Here is a 12,499-nt window from a genome sequence, read left to right on the forward strand (position 1 = left end):
TGTAATTAGTCAGCACTAGGGTATAGCAGTATTTACCCACTTTTGCTCCCGTGCCTTTTAAAAGAATTTTGAAAAATAATGTTACCTACACCAACATTTACAAGTTGATATGTTAAACGTTCATCATTAAGTCCATATATATTCAAGATAACTTCCAGCATATTATAATATTGGGATTTAAAAATTAAACTGTGTTGCCAAAACCGGTTTGGCTCAGTGGATAGAGCATCGGCCTGCGGACTGAAGGGTCCCGGGTTCGATTCCGGTCAAGGGCATGTACCTTGGTTGCGGGCACATCCCCAGTGGGAGGTGTGCAGGAGGCAGCTGATCGATGTTTCTCTCTCATCGATGTTTCTAGCTCTCTATCCCTCTTCCTTCCTCTCTGTAAAATATCAATAAAATATATTTAAAAAATAAATAAATAAAAATTAAACTGTGACATCATTCTCTAAATGTATCTATTAATTTATTATCCTTTCCAATATTTTCTACCATTTGCTTTCACAAAACTGTTCCTCAAGTTCAACGGATGGAAGAAACAAGGTTGTTAAATAAAAAATTCCTTAAATAATTACTAAGGGGAGCTGAATTAAATTATTAAAGGAAGCTTCCAGTTTGGGGGCCTGGACCTAGGGATTTTTACATTTGGTGCAATGGCAACTTGGCAAGATTTGTGAAGGGTGTGAACCCAGACACATTCGCAGGCAAGCCAGTTTGAGGGAAGAGTTCCCATAGAAATTGAGAACCTGGACAGTGATTCTCTAAAACGAATCCTTGGTGTGCCCCTTGGAAAGTCTTCAAAACCATCGTCCTGAGGGTAATGCAGCCTAGTGGCCTGCAGAGGGCAGTGTTGGACAAGCTGTTGGGCTCCATCTCAGGCTCGCCCTCAGGGTAGCAGAGAGAAAGGGCAACTGGCTTTGAACGCAGTAGGGAGCCCAGGCTGGGCGGCCCAGCCCTGTCCTCTCCACTGTGTGTTGTTTGCACAGTGAATTATTCACAGGAAACCAGGAGAAGGCGGCCAGAGACTCTCCATTCTGTACCTAGAATCACCCCCTGTGATTATAAACAGATGAAAACCTCATTCACTCTTCCTCCCCTTCAAGAATTGAGTTTGGGGGGAAAATATTGGGGATTGAAGTCATGGGACTGAGTCAACCATGAGGTTTTTGCTTTTCCTCTAATGAAAGGAAAGTAACAGTGTCATCTCAATAATGTGTTGCTTCAGGAGACAGTGAGCTAAGGGCGGAAAGCGTCTGCCCTGAGAGTCGGACAGAGGGAGGCTCACCTTTGGAGCCAGCCTCTGCCTTCCTGATGTCAATCAGAACAAGGTAGCCTTCACGGGCTGTGGTGAGGCTGAGGGACACAATGCAGGAAAGGTGGGCAGCATATGACGGACATGTAGCAGGAGCTCAGTAAGTCATGGTGATGATGGCGAACAGCATGACACTCCACTGGCATTTTGCCAAGCAGGAGTGTCTCCGAACTTTCCATTCAAGTCTAAAGAGGAAGGATCCGAATCAGGCTATTCAATAAATGTCTTAGGTTTTTCAAGCCTATGAGTTAGAAGCAGAAACAGCCGGAGGAGGAACAGCAGAGTCGAGGGATTCAATGTTGGAGCCTAGCTCCTTGACCCTGTGCCTCCCAGGGCCGGGGTCCCACCCCGATGTTGGTAAGACGGTCTGTGTGTCTAAAACAGTGTGTCCGTGGTGACCCTATGTATGTGGACTAGATGACGTGTCGCCAGCCTCCGACATAAAAGCAATTGCTTTGTTCACTGCATTTATCCTCTGTGAAACCTCCAAGAGGGGGGGTGAACTAGTGGAAATAAAGTTAGTCATTTGGACTAATTGCTTGGATATATTCAAAGTAAGGCTCTGAGCGGGACCCCTCCCCACTGCCTTACGTGGGGAAAGGTACCAGGGACTAGTTCCGAGAGGCATGGAGACAACTTGGACGAGATAACTGTCCTTTCACCTGGCAGCTGGCCAGCCCCCAAATAGCACTCGTGTCCAGTCCAAAAATAAGATCACATGGGATGGGGAGAAATAAATACGCAAGTGCGTGTCCTTGGGCTTCCCGTGGGTGCACCAGCATTGGCCGTACCAACAGGCACCCCAGGAGGGTGGCCTGGGGACCCCTCTGCCACCTCCTCTCCAGGCTCCAAGACTGGGGAAACAACCTGTGCCAGGGAGGGTGTGGTGTGTGGTTGGCACCCAGCCCATCTCTTGGGGCTCCCTTGAGCTCCATTCACATCAGAGAAGGAGCAGGAGGGAGAAGACAAGCGGATCCAACAGCCTGGAATCCTCCTTTTGTTGAAGGACACTCCCTTCTGATGGCGACTGGAAACTCCCTTCCTGCTGCAGCGGCCGGCCTGCCCTGGTCCTGGTAGGACAGGGTGGACGCTGTGGACCCTTGCAGCTGCCGTGCCCCAGAGAGAAAGTGCCCCAGAGCCAAAGCACAGAGGTGAGTACATCTGTTTCTCCAAGGGGCTCAGACTGCCCTGGACTCTGCCTGGCTTCAGGCTTGCCTCAGCATGAATGCTCTCCCCACCCCCTTCCCCCTCTCCTCCCTGATCTGAGTCTCTGCGGCAGGCTTGAGTCCGTGATGGATGCTAGAGTAAATATCCCTGTACTCTCTTCTTGCATTCAGAGGCCCATTGGCTCCCGGAAAGAATGGGGTAGGTCTAGTTCATAGCAGGGAAGCAGGAAGCGATTCCTACCGAGTGAATTATCTTTGCTGAGACCCACGAAGACGTTTCGCAGGAAATCGTTAGACAAATCCCATTGCAGTAGAGTTAATGCTTCGTTTTTAAAAGCTCTGCATGAAGTAGGAGATGAAAGGATGCCAGCTGATTCTTGGTAATTGGGCAAAAGGGGAAAACACGGAAATGGGATATGTGGAGCTTCCTTTCCCCTCAGCCCCTGCTCCATCTCTTCCTGGCTTCTTAGGGCCCTGCAAAATGTACCTAACAGATCCAAGGAATGCTTTCTTGTTTGAGAACAAGAGGAACAAAATGAAAGGTTCGGGGAGAATTATTCTGTAAGCAGAGTCAAAGCACAAAGAAGAGAAAGATATTTTGCAGAGTCTTGGTTTCTCCTTCTAACATCTGCGCACTCCCAAACACGTGACATGCATGTACCTGTGCGCATTTAGGGACATGTACAGAGGTCTCCATCACTCGTACACAGGTACCATTATTCCTGGTTACACACCGCCCCTCGGCTATGGACTACAAATATCTATGCTAGGGATAGGCCAACACAGTGCTGGTGGGAACAAGACAACTACCAGAACAAATCAGGATTCTTTTAGTAACAATGGACTGAAACCTAGTCTGTGGGGATGAAGGCAAAACAAAAAGGAAATGTTCCCCCTTGTGTAATTGAAACTGCCAGGGCTTTGGTGTGGTAAGATCCAGCAGTGCAGACAGTGGCATCTCGAATCCATCTTTCCCCATTTTTTGGCTTTGCTTCCCTGTGTCCTATTCTGTTCTCAGGAAGACTTATCTATCATGGTGGCGAGATGGCTGGCAGCCAAGTCCAGGCTGACACTCTACGGGCACGGCCACCCTACAGCAGTTCTAGCTACCGTCTCAGGGGCACATTTCATTGCACCAATGTGGCTCCTGTGCCCATCCCTCCCTGGGGCTGTAATCATCCCTGTCCAAAAACCACATGGACTGAAGGCCAGGAAGGGCTGGGTCCCCACAGATGCTGAAGGTGCTGGTCCCGGAGAAGGGGGCAGGACAGCCAAGGCTGTCTCTCCGCTGCTCTGTGCGATAGTCTCCATCCAGAGTCAAAGTTCTTCCAACACAACTCCTGCTCCTTTTCTCTCTTATAGCCCACACACACTTACTAGTGACAGAGGTTGCAATGTAAAGACAATGATCAAAGCAGGTGAGTAGAAGAACCCATGGCATGGCATTTCTAGAGACCCCTGGCAGTGCGAAGTGACTCTGGCTCAGTGCCCAGATTGAGTCACCATGTCCAGACCCACTGGACACCCTGTGCTCACGCAGGTCTCCCCTCCCCACTCCTGTCTCCCTCTGCTCTGCTGCTGTGAACCCCTCTTGCCTTTCAAGGGAAGGGGTGCTGCCTCCCCGAGGCCTCATCTGGCCTGTCTGCCTTTTCTGCTGTCTCCCTCTCTGAGCATGACGGCACTGATTCTCAGCATTATCTGTGCACATGTTCTTTAAGAACCTCATGCATCTAAGTTTCTCTCGCAGCTTGAATTTTACATTTCTGGGGGAAAATTAAATTTCATCCCCAGCCCTCTTTGTGGTGTCTAACACATAGTAGGTGCCCGATTAAGTGCTTCCAATTAATTGAGCAACAAACCAGCCTTACTGAACAGCTTAGAGAGGATGGCTAGATTTCTTGAGGTCCTTAATTCTGATTTAAAAAGTAATAGAATAATTGTAGCAAACATTGAACTCTGAAGGTATGCTGGAGTCCCTATAGGCATTGTGTCAGATAATCCTCATAATGACCCTGAGGCGCAATTACTGCTATTTTTCCCATTTACTGGATGGGAAGACTGAGTCTGAGAGAACAGACTTGTTGTAGATCAATCAGCTAGTAATTGGTGACATGGGAGTTAGAGCCCAGGCATGCCTGCCATCTCATTTCCTATTAAATTCATCATTTACGTGTTTATCAGTGGGGCTTCCTGGTGCCTGATTTTAAAGAGCAAGAGGCACAAGTGATTGGTCAGGAAGCATGAGGAAGCTCAGATATTTTAGATCCCCCTTCTGCCCCCTGTGCTCCCAGTGCCTCTACAAGGGGTCCTTATTAGCTTGTACCCAATGGTGCAGGGTCACACCCTACCCCAGAGCCAACAAAAAGGTCAAGAGCACAGCGACTGTACAAAAGGAGGTGCCTCGGGGGTCTGTAGAGAGCAAGGAGCTTTTTAATTAGATGAGGGTAGACTAGTCTTTGGGAAACAGTAGCTGGAGCATGGGCCTTAGAATGCGAGCTTGCCCCTCTGGCAGCCCATCATTAGGCATGACCCTGACCTTTCTCCTGCCCCCAGACCAGGGGGACCAGGCAGGAGGCCTTCCTCCGAGGTAGCTTGCAGGATTCTGAAAGCAACCAAATTCTAATCTCAAAGAAAGCCACACTCTTGAGAAAATGGTCACTGTTTTTCTGTGCTATCGGTGCCTCTACACCCAGACACTGGTGTCAAGGCTGGTGCAGTTATCAGTGGTCCTGGAGGTATCTGCATACTAACCTGTGGCTGAGCCTCTTCTGAAGAGCAGATCCTATCTGACTGATGTCCGGAGTCCTCACAATATCCCGTGAGAGGGTCCGAGAGCTGGTGCACAACTGGGGTTTCTTTTGGGGATGACAAAAATCTTCTAAAATTAGTGGTGAGAGCTATACAACTTTGTGAATATACTAAGACCACTTAGTTGTATACTTTAAATGGGTGAACTGCATGGTATATGAATTATATCACAATAAAGTTGTGGAAAACCCAAACCATGGCTAATGAGATACTGATCCCAGTGACAGGGCTTCACTGAAAGATGTGGTCTCACCCTGTCTGCCCTGATGAGCTTCTGTCTTGATTCACTGCATTGGCCATGGGCCACCCAGACACTTCAAGTAGAAAATATATAGATGGAAAACATAGGATCCATAGATTTCTCCACAGTCTAATCTAGGAGGAGTTTTTTCCTTCTTTCTTTGTACAGATCATTTAAAATTTTATGGGCTCAGTCTCACTATCCTATTTCCATTTCTGGGTTTCCAATCATGCTTCCAAAAGCAGTCCCCATTCGACGATGATAACGATGAGTTCCTCTCATGCTTTCCTGTAATGTTTTCCTTTAAGGTTTGTCTTATTATAGTTAAAGCTGCAGTTCCTCGGGAATTTAAGCAACAAATGGGGGATCCAGGTTTTTGTGTGCATGTGTTGTTGTTGTTTTGCCAAATAGCTAACTAATGATTAGATTGAGAGTTTTAAATTTGGGCTTAAAATGAGTTTAGGGTATCTTATAACTTTCTGAAATTAAATGTAAAAATAAGTGTGTGAGAGAGTGGGGTGGGGTGCGGGGGGGAGAGAACCCAGGGAAATAGTTATAGACCTTGTGAGAGTCTCAAGGGTTTTTTTGTGACTCACAAAAAGCCACTGTGCTCTCTGTATTTCATAACCTGGGGTCCATGTAGACCAGCTGAGCACCTCCCAGCGACTGACACAGAGTCCAAGCCAACAGATCTGCTGTTAAACAATTATAGGGGAGGCCTGATCCATGACTCCTGGGTCAAGTTCTCTGTCACGTGTCAGGTGAGGGTCACACCACCTTTCAGTTTGACATTTTACTGAGATGGAGAACCAGCTGCAACTCTAACTGGCTCCCCGTGAATCGAACTGTAGGTTTCTAATCATCCACTGACAAATCAATGGAGCTGAAAAAAAACGGGGGGCCCTCCTATCACAAAGAATGTGAGGAGGCTCACAGTGCAATAAGTATAGATAAATATAAAAGAGGAAATAGAACTACAAAGTGGAAATGCCCCTATAAAGAAGGTGGCAGATCCTATGTTCAGACTCATGCCTTCGTGTAATAAATATATATGCAACACCCACTGTGTGTCTAACAGGCACTATCTAGACAGATGGTTCTCAAAGCGTGGTCCCTGGACCAGCAACATCAGCATCACCTGGGAACTTGTTAGACTTGCAAATTTCCAGGCCCACCTAAGACCTACTGAATTAGATACTCTGGGGTTGGGGCCCAGCAATGCAGGTAGTTCTGATGCACATTCGAGTTTGAGAAGTACTGGTCTAGGGACTGGGACTATAATGATGATAAGACAGATAAAATTCCTGTCTCCTCATGACGTTTACATCCCAGTGAGTGTGTGGTAGGGGGAGACAGAAAACTAATAACTGAATAATTTTCAGATAGTAGTAGGATCTATGAAGAAAAAGATCTATGTGAAGGACAGTGGAGAGAGGCTGATTTAGAACAGGTTGTCAGGGAAGGAGATAGTCTAAAATGAGACCAGAGTGGTAAGCAAGAGCCAGCCATGCAAAGAATTAAGGGGCAGAAAATAAATGCATACACTTTAGACAGAGGGAACAGCAAGTGCAAAGGCTCAGAGGTAGGACCATGCTTGGCTTATATGAGGAGCAGGGTGACTGAGCACCATGAGCAAGGGGTGAGTAGGGGATGGGTTTGGCGAGGCAGGTGGTGGTAGCAAGTTCAGCTTTGTTCTTAGTGCCAGGGAAAGGCACCGGACAGTTTTGAGCAAGTAGGGACATGATCTGTTTACCTTTTAGCAAGATCCCTCTGGAATGAACTGTAGGGGGTAAGGGTGGAAGCAGGGAGGGCAGCTAGGAGGATATTGCAATAATTAAGACAAGGAATATTGGTGCTTGGATGGACTAGAGCAATGCGCAAAGATCCATTAGTAAATGAAAAACAAACAGCAATTCAGGACATTGTGCATAGGAAATTGTTTTTAAGCATACACACATTCAGGAGTACAAAGACATTTTTTTCCCTTGAAAGGATCCAGAAAAAAAAGTTAATAGTGGTTACCTTTGGGGAAAAGGGGGTTAGTGAGGGTCATTTTATACCTTTCAGTGTATTGTGCATTTTTATGATGTGCACAAAGCATTGCTATTCTTTAAAGATAAAAATATTTTGTTTTATTTATTTCTTTTTTTAATGTAATAAATCCTTATTGTTCAGATTATTACAATTGTTCCTCTTTTTCCCCCCATAGCTCCCCTCCACCCGGTTCCCACCCCACCCTCTGCCCTTACCCGCCCCCCCACTGTCCTCATCCATAGGTGTACGATTTTTGTCAGGTCTCTTCCCGCACCCCCCACACCCCTTTCCCCCGAGAATTGTCAGTCCACTCCCTTTCTATGCCTCTGATTCTATTATATTCACCAGTTTATTCTGTTCATCAGATTTTTAATTCACTTGATTTTTAGGTTCACTTGTTGATAGATATGTATTTGTTGTTCATAATTTTTATCTTTACCTTTTTCTTCTTCTTCTTCCTCTTCTTAAAGAATACCTTTCAGCATTTCATATAATACTGGTTTGGTGGTGATGAACTCCTTTAGCTTTTTCTTATCTGTGAAGCTCTTTATCTGACCTTCCATTCTGAATGATAACTTTGCTGGGTAGAGTAATCTTGGTTGTAGGTTCTTGCTATTCATCACTTTGAAAATTTCTTGCCACTCCCGTCTGGCCTGCATAGTTTCTGTTGAGAAATCAGCTGACAATCGTATGGGTGCTCCCTTGTAGGTAACTAACTGTTTTTCTCTTGCTGCTTTTAATATTCTCTCTTTGTCTTTTGCCCTTGGCATTTTAATTATGATGTGTCTTGGTGTGGTCCTCTTTGGATTCCTCTTGTTTGGGGCTCTGTGTGCTTCCTGGACTTGTAAGTCTATTTCTTTTACCAGGTAGGGGAAGTTTCCAGTCATTATTTTTTCAAATAGGTTTTCAGTATCTTGCTCTCTGTTTTCTTCTGGCACCCCCATAATTCTGATGTTGGTACGCTTGAAGTTGTCCCAGAGGCTTCTTACACTATCTTCAACTTTTTGGATTCTTTTTTCTTTTTGCTTTTCCGGTTGAGTGTTTTTTGCTTCTTTGTATTTCAAATCTTTGACTTGATTCTTGTGATCTTCTAGTCTGCTGTTAAATCTCTGTATAATATTTTTTATTTCAGTCAGTGTATGCTTAATTTCTAGTTGGTCCTTTTTCATATCCTCGAGGGTCTTGCTAAATTTATTGGCCTTTTCTAGAAAATTCTTGAAAAACCTTATAATCGTGGTTTTGCACTCTATCCAGTCATTTGCTTTCCTCCATTTCTTTCATTTGTGTTCTGTTTCTTTGTCTCTGCATTTTGGCTGCTTCCCTGAGTTGATCGAGTGGCTTTGTGTGCTAGGTGTCCTATGGGGCCCAGTGGCTCAGCCTCCCCAGTTACCTGAGGTGGATACTCTTGGTGCACCCTTTTGTGGGCTGTGTGCACAGTCTTGTTGTAGTTAAGCCTTGATAGTTGTTGGTATCACTGGGAGGACTTGACCTCCAGGCCAATTGGCTGTGAGGATCAGCTGTGTCTATGCTGGGAGAACTTCTGTGCTGGAGACACCCTTATGAGACAAGACTTGCAAAAGCCTCTGTGCTCAGCTTGGATGGGGCAGAGTCTCAGGGCAGAGCAGACAGTATTGGTTTCCCGTCAGCCCTACCCTAATAGGCCCCTGTGTCTCAGTGTCCCGTGGTAATCGCTGCAAGCACCTCTGAGAGAAAGCCACCCTGGAGTTCTGCCCGCTGCCAGACAGTCCAGTTTCTCCCTGAATGAGTCTGGATCCCCAGAGTCTTGCCCAGAACTGGAGTTCAGTGCAGTCGGGAGCTTTTGTCTCCCTCCCGCTTGAGAAAGCCAGCCACGCACTCAGTTGCCAGTCCTCTCCACTCATGTGTCTCAGTACCTCTGCCTCCTGCAGCTCCTCTGAGTCTCAGTGTGCTTTTCTCTTTCTTTCTAGTTGTAGAATTTCCACTCAGTCAGCCTTCCTATGGTTCTGGATGATGTCCATTTTGTCTTTTAGTTGTAGTTTTGAAATTGTTGTGTGAGGCAGCAGTTTAGGTGTTTACCTATGCCGCCATCTTGGTTTCTCCTCAAAGTTAAAATATTTTAAAATAAAGATTGAAAAACTGAGATAGAGGGAAACATAAAATAGAATAAGTGATGGGTGATCAATGTCAGAGAGAGGAAGCCCACCTCCCATAGGTATGACCCTTTGTAAGCATCCTGTCCAAAGGGTGATGGAGAGTCAGGCTGACAAAGTGGTGTGACTCTTGTTCTTGTATTATAATGGGGACAGGGCGAGGCATCTTCCCACTGGAAACTGCTGGACCCTGTTTCAGGCCTGCAGCTCCAGTGATATTTGTGGTTATGAGGTCTCCTTGGGCAACTAATACAATTTCCTGTGGACATCTGCTGCATTTCCCTTTGCCTGTTTGTCAAATCACTTCCCTTCTTTTTCTTGGCAGCTGGTTCACCATGAGGCCAGCATGCCCTTCATCTAATTGCATGATTGGGCATAAACAGAAGGAAATCCTTCGCTGGAGGGAGAGAGTGGCATGCAGCATCTGATTTCTCCTATCAGCTGATGAGGATTTGTTGAGTCCCATTAAGGTCAAATGAGATTAGAAAGAAAATGCAGTATGTCTGGTGTGCATTCCACCTAACTGTATCACTTATGTAAACAGGATAAACAAAGGAGAAATTTTACAGCAAATATTGACTGTCAGCTTTAAGATTCAAGGACAAGAAGCCAGGGCTTATATGTTATACCTGGAGAGAAATAAAATGTATTTATTGGGGACATGTTGAACCCTGCTGATTCTCTCATGCTCTGATTCTTTTTTCTTGTTGGTGCAGTTAAAAAGTGATTGTTTGCCCCGACCAGTATGGCTAAGTGGTTAGAGTGTTGGCCTGCAGACTGAAGGGTCTCAGTTTCTGTTCTAATCAGGGGCACATACCTCAGTTGCAGGATAGATCCCCACCCAGGTCCAGTGCAGGGGAGAGGCAGGCAACCAATCGATGTCTCTCACATTCATGTTTCTCTCTCTCTGTCTCTACCTCTCCCTTCCACTCTCTCTAAAAGTCATGGGGGCAGGGGGGAATATCCTTGGGTGAGGATTAACAACAAATATTTAAAAATTATTGTTTTATGTCTTGATTTTCAAAGGCACTGAGCACAGAATAAGTAAAATCGTGGAAATGCCACATTCTCTTTTATTATCCTTCTAAAGTGCTTATGAGAGGTTTAGAGCCACTTTCTAAAATAGCAACTGTGGAAATGCTCGAGAGTGAGTCAATCTCTTAGGATGCGGAAGGACAAAAATCGCACCTTCGGCAGCAGCCACATCTCTTATGTGGATGACTCTGGCCAAGGCCACACCTCTGTAGATACACCTACCGGGCTTCTACTAGGACTTTTGATGGTCCTCCAAATCTGTCATTTTCTTCCTTGGTCAGACCCAGCCTCTGCAGCACTAGCAGACTTGATTATAAGGTTTTAATCACAGCAGAAAAGTCATTAAAAGTGGTCTCAGAACTTTGAGGAAAGATGGGGTTTCTGTTACATTCTGTGTATTGGGTCTAGCGTACTGTGGGTGCCTAATACATGGCTTCCACAGCTATTAATTATTTCAATCGACTATTTCCTGACCCGGAGCTGGAGCTTTTCTGAGGCCAGACTTTAAACTAGCTATCTCCATATCCCTTCCCACACTAAATGAGGCCAAAAAGCATTAACATATTTCATGACTCAAACCATCTGAATGTATATTATTGAAAAGATAAATCTAGATACTTGATCTGGAACTTGAAATAAATAGGGAACCTGAGGGATGTTAAACTGCAATTTTAAGACATTTCAACACTGAAGGGAATTCTATTACAGTAAATACTTTAAGGACCCAAGGCGCCATTCTTTCCCAGCATTTGGACAGGAGCATTTCCGAACACCTGATATGCAGGAAGGAAACTCACTTCTCTCAGTAGTGAGGGGGCGATCCTTTGCCCAAGAGCTGCGCAGTTTGTTTGTGTTTAACAGCATCTCACAACTGTGTGTAATGGAGAAACAAAACTGCAGTAATGACTTACACTGCCTTGCAGTTTCAAGGTGCTCTCACATTTTAGCACGTTTGATTGTCACAATAATCCTGCCAGCTTGCAGGGAAGACGAGCTTACGAGCATCTTGTTCATCTCTGTGAAGAGGGAGGAAATTCCAAGTCCTGAAGAGCTGAGTTGCCCAGGAATGGTCAACCCCACAGAGTGGGCAGGGTCAAGGGTGTTAACCTGGTTTCAGGCACAGGGAGCACTTTAACCAGGGGTGCACCCAGGAGACACTCAACCACATCTCTGGCCTCGGACTTTCAGGGTGTTTCCTAACTTAAAAATCTATCATTCCACGTGGTGAAAAAGAGTTAACACACACACACACACCAATGCAGCAGAACTCTCCAATATTGAGAAGACAATTATCCGAAATATTTTTATCTTTCTATCATTCAGAAGGCCCATGGGAATCATGCAGAGACTCAGGGAGATTATTATTATTTTTTTAATCCTCACCTGAGGGTATGCTTTTCATTGATTCTAGAGAGAGAGGAAGGGAGAGAGAATAATTGATGTGAGAGAAAAACATTGATTGGATGCCTCCCATAAACACCCCAACTGGGGATCAAACCCACAACCTGAGTATGTGCCCTGACCGGGAATCGAACCTGCAACCTTCCAGTGCATAAGACAACGCTCCAACCAACTGAGTCACTCGGCCAGGGCAAGATTATTATTTTTTCAAAGTATACTGTCAGTACCTGACTATGTGAAAGTAATTGGCAGTTCATGGAGGTTCCAGTTCATAAAGTTTGGAGAAACAACCTTTTTCTGCTCCTTCAGGTCCCTTTTAGGAGAGCTGCTGCTTGTCATGATCTGAGTCATGTGATGGGTGTGCCTCTAGCTC

At 45.5% G+C, this 12,499-nt stretch overlaps 1 protein-coding gene across 1 annotated transcript in view; it reads left to right on the forward strand.

The window, feature by feature from the left end:
- Window positions 1-2,028: 2,028 nt before the first annotated feature.
- The window catches only part of FGF1 (fibroblast growth factor 1), a 95,301-nt gene continuing 84,830 nt past the window's right edge, over window positions 2,029-12,499 (forward strand). The window contains exon 1 of the mRNA XM_080677056.1: window positions 2,029-2,463. The gene's annotated coding sequence lies outside the window, so the exon portion shown is untranslated. The remainder of the gene's footprint in view (window positions 2,464-12,499) is intronic.

The sequence above is a fragment of the Plecotus auritus genome, assembly GCF_963455305.1.
Source record: "Plecotus auritus genome assembly, chromosome: 6".
Classification (NCBI taxonomy): Eukaryota; Metazoa; Chordata; class Mammalia; order Chiroptera; family Vespertilionidae; genus Plecotus; species Plecotus auritus.